This window comes from Pseudorasbora parva, chromosome 4 (assembly GCF_024679245.1).
Source record: "Pseudorasbora parva isolate DD20220531a chromosome 4, ASM2467924v1, whole genome shotgun sequence".
NCBI lineage: Eukaryota > Metazoa > Chordata > Actinopteri > Cypriniformes > Gobionidae > Pseudorasbora > Pseudorasbora parva.
This window is the reverse complement of record NC_090175.1, coordinates 15,294,310-15,300,752: the sequence shown is the minus strand read 5'-3', so window position 1 is coordinate 15,300,752 and position 6,443 is coordinate 15,294,310. Positions and strand designations below refer to the sequence as shown.

At 36.0% G+C, this 6,443-nt stretch overlaps 1 long non-coding RNA gene across 1 annotated transcript; it reads left to right on the top strand.

Annotated features, from left to right (window-relative positions):
* Nucleotides 1-2,791: 2,791 nt before the first annotated feature.
* Nucleotides 2,792-4,165, top strand: LOC137073929 (uncharacterized). The gene is made up of 4 exons (XR_010904825.1): nucleotides 2,792-3,011; nucleotides 3,165-3,277; nucleotides 3,406-3,441; nucleotides 3,525-4,165. It is a non-coding gene; the product is annotated as an uncharacterized lncRNA (long non-coding RNA).
* The last annotated feature ends 2,278 nt before the right edge of the window (nucleotides 4,166-6,443 follow it).

Below are 6,443 nucleotides of genomic sequence, written 5' to 3'. Positions count from 1 at the left end.
TGTAAAACATCCACAGTTCTACCAAAGCGATAACATAAATTAACAAAATGTATAAAAATGGTTCATTTCACGTCAAATGTTTATGATAACAGGTATGTCAAAGGAGTTAAAACTACCTGCATTTTATCTTTTCTTTTCACCCTGCTAATGGTTTCATATTTGTTTGGTTTGAATGTAAAAAAATATATATTTTATGTTGTTCCCAAGAAGAGAATATAAACTTTTCCATAACCCAAAGAAGTGACTGGAACTACAATTGAAAGACAAATGTTCTGTATGTTTTAGCGCTATGTTGTATGTGGATGATATATCCTTCAAGGTGAATGTAATTTATGCCCTCTGGATTAACATTTGATCCTGGAACAACATTCAAATCAACCAATCCGATTTGAGGGACAAGTTTATGGTTTATGTCAAATTTAGGCTTAAAACTAGGGTTAGGTGCTTCTGCAGCAGTGTTATTCACCCTGATTTTATGGATATGGGAAGTGTTAGAACTACATTTTCAGACAGGAATGTTGTTTCAGGATCAACAAAATATGTTGATCCAGGAACATCTTACTTGACAAAATCACACTGACCATTATTTAATGGCAACAACACAAGATGCTTGGGCAGACTGCATGAGCTGATGAATTTTAGAAGCAAACAGCAATGGTCATAAAGTTAAAAAAACAAAAAATTATATAAAAAAACCCTGACAAACGGTCAGGTCATCATTTTGCCCCCTAGTTACTGTACTAATATGAAGGACGGCATTGACTATTCACAAAGCTGATTTTTAACAGCAGTCATTAAAGGGTTTGTCTCTGTTTTGTGTCTCTGCTGAACAGTTCCTCACGGTCTTATTTCCGAGAGCTGGTTTGTGGAAACGACAATGAAACATTGAGGGCTGTTGCTAATAAGATAAGATTACTTCCTTGAGAAGCTTGTTTTCACGATCTTTGAAGCTCAAATAGAAACAGCCCACATTAGCACACCACAGTGTACTATAGTGCAAAGTGCAAAGACTGATTCTACATTTTGCTGTAGTCGGAGTTTGAGCTGACCCGGATCAACAGTTTTCCAAATCATAAAAGAACACCTCAGATTTCAGGATGATGAGAGTAATTCTGATTGATTATTGGTTCTTAACTGTGAGTTTCAATGGAAAATTGTTCTGATAAGTAACTTTTATTAAGGCCTTTATCATCTCATTCATATTTACTAACTTGTAGTCCTTTTCTGCAGAAATGATTGTCAGTTGAAACCTGTGGATATAGCCAATAAAAAGTCATGTGTGGTCAACAAGACTGTCTGCCAGTATTTATTAATATCCTAATGTTAAAATTCTTGCTTTCCAACACAAACAAGTTTACATATTCAGATTTCTCTCACACACACACATTTAACTCGAAATCTTATCTCTGTTTTCTTATTTTGTATAATATCTGTATACAATCAATGAATACTTTAAAAAAATGTAAAACACAGAACCCACACTTCATGTTTTTTGATGTTTTATGGGGACTTCAGACACAATGATTTTTATACTGTAGTCGTTATCCCATCCAACCTACCATCACACAATCTTTTTGCATTTTTACATGTTCAAAAAACGTAGTATGATTTATAAACTGTTAACCTCATGGTGACAAAAAATGTCCCGACAAGGATTTTGGATATTGGAATCCATGTGGGGACATTTTGTACCCATAATATAGGGTTTGGACACACGTTGTGTTTGTGTGCGTGTTGTGTGTGTGTGTGTGTGTGTGTGTGTGTGTGTGTGTGTGTGTGTGTGTGTGTGTGTGTGTGTGTGTATGTATGTGTGTGGGTGTGTGTGAATTATAATGGATTAGGTACACAAATATTCTACAAGTATTTATTTTTCTTAATGTGTTGAATATGTGTAATCTAATATTTTACATACATTAGGTTAAATGTTTCTTCTTCAATTGGGCTTTCATTAGATTTAGCTAACTTCATGGGTAGCCTATCATTTTGCTTTCAAGATATCACGTAGGTTTTGCAAAAACCATCAGAAAAATCCATCTGAAAAAAACCCTACTATTTAAAGCATCTAAACATCATTAATAGGCCTAGCCTATAATAATTCACCACCTTCTCATAGCCTACATAACTGCACCATCACGTTATGAATACAGTCCTTTTATTTATCTATTTATTTATTTTACAGTCCTTTTATAAGTTCCAGCTGAAACGGAACAAGTCTGCTGTGAAATGTTTTATTTAAATGGGTAAAGTTCTTGTGGACGTGTGTGAAGGAGAGTCGAGTGCAGTGAAAACAACGAGCGTCACCTGCGCGCCACAACGGTTGCGAGTCCCACTGAGGAGCTCCTGAAGGACTTCGGAAGATTAAAAAAATATATATATATTAACAACAAATGATTCACAACATTGAATCCAAAATACAACAATAATACTTCATAGGACTTAGGAAGACGAGAGAGGACTATGCCTGGTGGGACGTTATGAGTCTTCCGACCTTGAGGGACTGCCGCTTTTGGCCCACTTTACGCTTTACCAGTTCAACCCTCCACCCTGAACTTGAACATTGTTACAATGTTCACTTTAACTTTACAAATAAATGTAGCTTATTCTTGTGACACTAACAGCAAAAGTCATGTGGCATTGCTTAGTTCTTTGTTTTAGTTCTCTTTATTTTGTTTAGAATCAAGTGTTTCTGCGGAGAATTCTGAGGGTGTGAAAATTTAAAGGGCATTTCCTGTGTGAGGCCGCTAATAGGAAATGTGAAAATACTAGCCCACCGCAGTTGGCCCATTACAAGCAGACTACACTCGCACACTGCAGCTGCAAGGGGCCGACCAGTCCATATCAGAGGGTGATTTTTATTGTCTTCAGTTATTTACTTCTCAGAAGTCGTTTACCTAGTCGTTATAAAAGGAAAACACCAGGTAGCCTATAGAAGTATTTCTCATGCTAGGATGCCATCTTGAATTCAGCAAATGAATGGATGACAATGAGTTCCAATAATAAAACGAAGACAGGTGAGTTGAGATTGTGATCTTACAGTTAAATTTACAGTTTTTCGGTGCAATTATGTACAGAATCTAATACAATCTAGCTCCAAAAGGGATAATAGTGGCTTAAAAACACAGCAGACAATACAATTTCTAAATTTTGTTTTATTATTTTTCTAGGTTCATCGAAGCTAGCCAACTTAGCATTAGTTTTGGTGTTGACTGTGATCTGGTGTTTTGTTTTTCTGCTGGTATTCATTATCTGCTATTTATTGAAAACTCGACGACGTGAGGTAAATCTTTATTGTATTTATATTCACTTGTGACATAATGTAAAGGACAGCAATGGATTGAATATATAGACAAACGGGGATACTGATTATTAATAGTTTATTGTTCATTGGTTGTCTGTTTCTAAAAGGTCACACACTCGGGGTCACATGTCTCTTTTAACGAGGTATGAATTGAGAACTTACTATTGCGGTCAAACCCCAAGTCTATGCCAAGAGTCCTTCATTTGTAATTTGTCTTTATTTTCAGGTCTCTGAAAAGACCAGGAAACAAGAAAATCATAAAACGTACAAAGAGAGGGTAAACTCTGTGTACTATGAGTGGTTTAGGGATCACTCAGAACAGAGGACTCTTAATAATTCAGTGCTGTATGAAATGGAAGACATGTCTTAATAATGCTTTATAGAGAGTTATAAATGAAAACATTTTTTAACAAGCAATGCAGACTAGTGTTATAAAGGCTGCTGAAATGAAGATCAGTATTGTTTTGTTTTCATTTGTCATGAGAATCCAGCAGATGGCGCTGTTGAACTAAATCAGTCATGGAAGCAGTTATAAATAGCATATTAATGGCTCACCTCCCCAAAATGTTAGTTCTGTTATCATCTACTCCATCATGTTGTTCCAAACCTATTTTACTTGTTTCTTCTTTCTTATCTGGTACATAAAAAGATATTTCGAGATGTAGTTTTTCTCTCTCCATACAATGTAAGTCAGTGGTCACCTAACATGTTACCATTTTTTTTTGAATCAAATATATTAATTTGTGTTCCACACAGGAAAGAAAGCCACAGGTGTAGAACAACATGAGGAAATTATATAAAAATTAGCGCCATTTTCCTTTGTTTGTACATTCAAATATAATGTTTTAGGTGAAATTTATATTTATATTTTTGTAATATAGGTCAACAAAACTTAATTTGTGTATAAGAGTTTTAAATCCTAAAATGTGTATGGTACCAAAATGACTTGCATGTGTGTATATGCAAATTGTATTTTTATTCCATTCACCTGTTTACCCAACTTAAATTGTTTGGCAGTTGTAATCCATATAAATCATGCCAATAAAGTTGGGAGCCAGAGTTCTTCATTGGTGGGTTCCTTGCTGTCACTTCTGGTTTACTTATTTGGGGACATTTAATATTCAGCAATATTGTTGATTTAGAGCTGCTTTATGCTTTCATAATTAATGTACTTACTTAGTTATTTGACTGAAATGAATTAGCAGAACTGATTTCAACTAAATAATGACTTTACAATTGTCTTTTTAGAGCTGCTTTACAGCAGAATTGAAAAAATATTTTCCTGTTTAACACTGTAAATCTGCTTGGAAACAATCTGTATTGTATAAAGCACTAAATAAAGGTGACCTGACTTGACTATGGAAAGTCCCCATAAAACATCAAAACTTGTGCGGCTACTTGTGAGGGCCAAATGTTCTCAGTCACTTATAGTGAAATATTATGACTACTGATTAGTGAGGACATTTACATCTGCCAAAACATGTTTTTATTTAAATCTAATGTTTTGCACATTTCTGTTAAGGATTATGTTTAGGGGAAGGCATTGGTTTTTACCATATAAAATATCATTAATCTGTGATATAAAATCTATGGATGCCTATGCAATGTCCTTGCTAATTCTATTGAACAAACTGTGCGTGTGCGTGTGTGTGTGTGTGTGTGTGTGTGTGTGTGTGTGTGTGTGTGTGTGCGTGTGTGTTTCTATTCCGGTGGGGACTTTAACCTGAGTGCACACTGACTCTGACACTATCACTGTAACGCCCGTTTCACACATACTCCGTCTGCAGTGCGTGTGCGGTGCGTGTTGCGTTGCGTGTTGCGTTGCAGGAGCCCCACACCCTGTAGTCCTTTCACATATGCTGCGTTTGCAGTCCGCAACTGATCCGCTTTTACATACCACAAACACAGCATTTATTAATGATTTTTTATTTAAAATCCAGAAGTTGTTACTAATCTTGGCTCACCAGAATTGCAATTCTCTTTGTTTAATCTTTCTGAGTAGACAGGTTAACGTAGGCTACATGCCTACATTTAAACAACATTTTTTCAATTCATTAATTCATATTTATATATAAATATACTTTAGATTTAGCTCACACAAAAGGCAAAACATTTAAACATAGGTTATAGCCTAAAATCATAAACATTTTAAATTAGAAACTTAGAGTCTATTCAAAAACAGCCGACCCTCGTCTTTTCTTTCGTTTTTAAACCCTTTGAAAAGAAATCCTGCAGGTCAAGAAGAACTTTGCATTTCACCTCCAAGAAAGTACGAGTGCTATCCATTATGGCACATTTTTTAGGCTACCTAAATGCCAGGTAAGGTGTCGTTTTGTTGCTTTACTTGAGAAAAAAAGCCATGTGTTGACTTTGAAACAAGAGTATATTTTAAATGATATGCATCCGTGTTGAAATTACTAGATTTTCGCGTCAGTACATGTTTATTTTAATGCGAACAATGTTCTATCACTTTAATGCAGCAACGCAGCGCAGCGCAGCAAAAAATAGACTCGGTACGAAAACGATCCGTGCACTGCTGCAGACGCAACGCTCCTGGAACGGACTGACGGACCGCACCAGCGTGCAGTGTGAAAGCTGTCATCCGTTAACATGGGTACGGAAAAAAATACGCAACGCACACGCACTGCAGACGGAGCATGTGTGAAACGGGCGTAAGGCCCTAAATTGAGGTGCCTATATGATATAACATGCATGAAGATTATTATGAATTTTTTATTATTCTAAAAATGTATATAGCTTTGTTTGATGGGTAGGGTTAGTGTAAGGGAAGAGAATATACAGTTTTTACAGAATTATGCCAATGGAGAGTCCCCACAAAGATAGTGAACCATATGTGTGTGTGTGTGTGTGTGTGTGTGTGTGTGTGTGTGTGTGTGTGTGTGTGCTTGTTTTTGTGAAATATGAGGACACAAATGTGTTTAATGACATGGGTATGACAGGCATTACCAGGAGAGGGTGAAATATGAGGACATTGGCCATGTCCTCACTTTTCAAAATGCTAATAAATCATACAGGATGAGTTTTTTTTAGAAAGTAAATGCAGAATGTTTCCTGTGATGGGTAGGTTTAGGGATAGGGGCAGTGTAAGGGGATAGACAATACGGTTTGTACAGTATAAAAACCA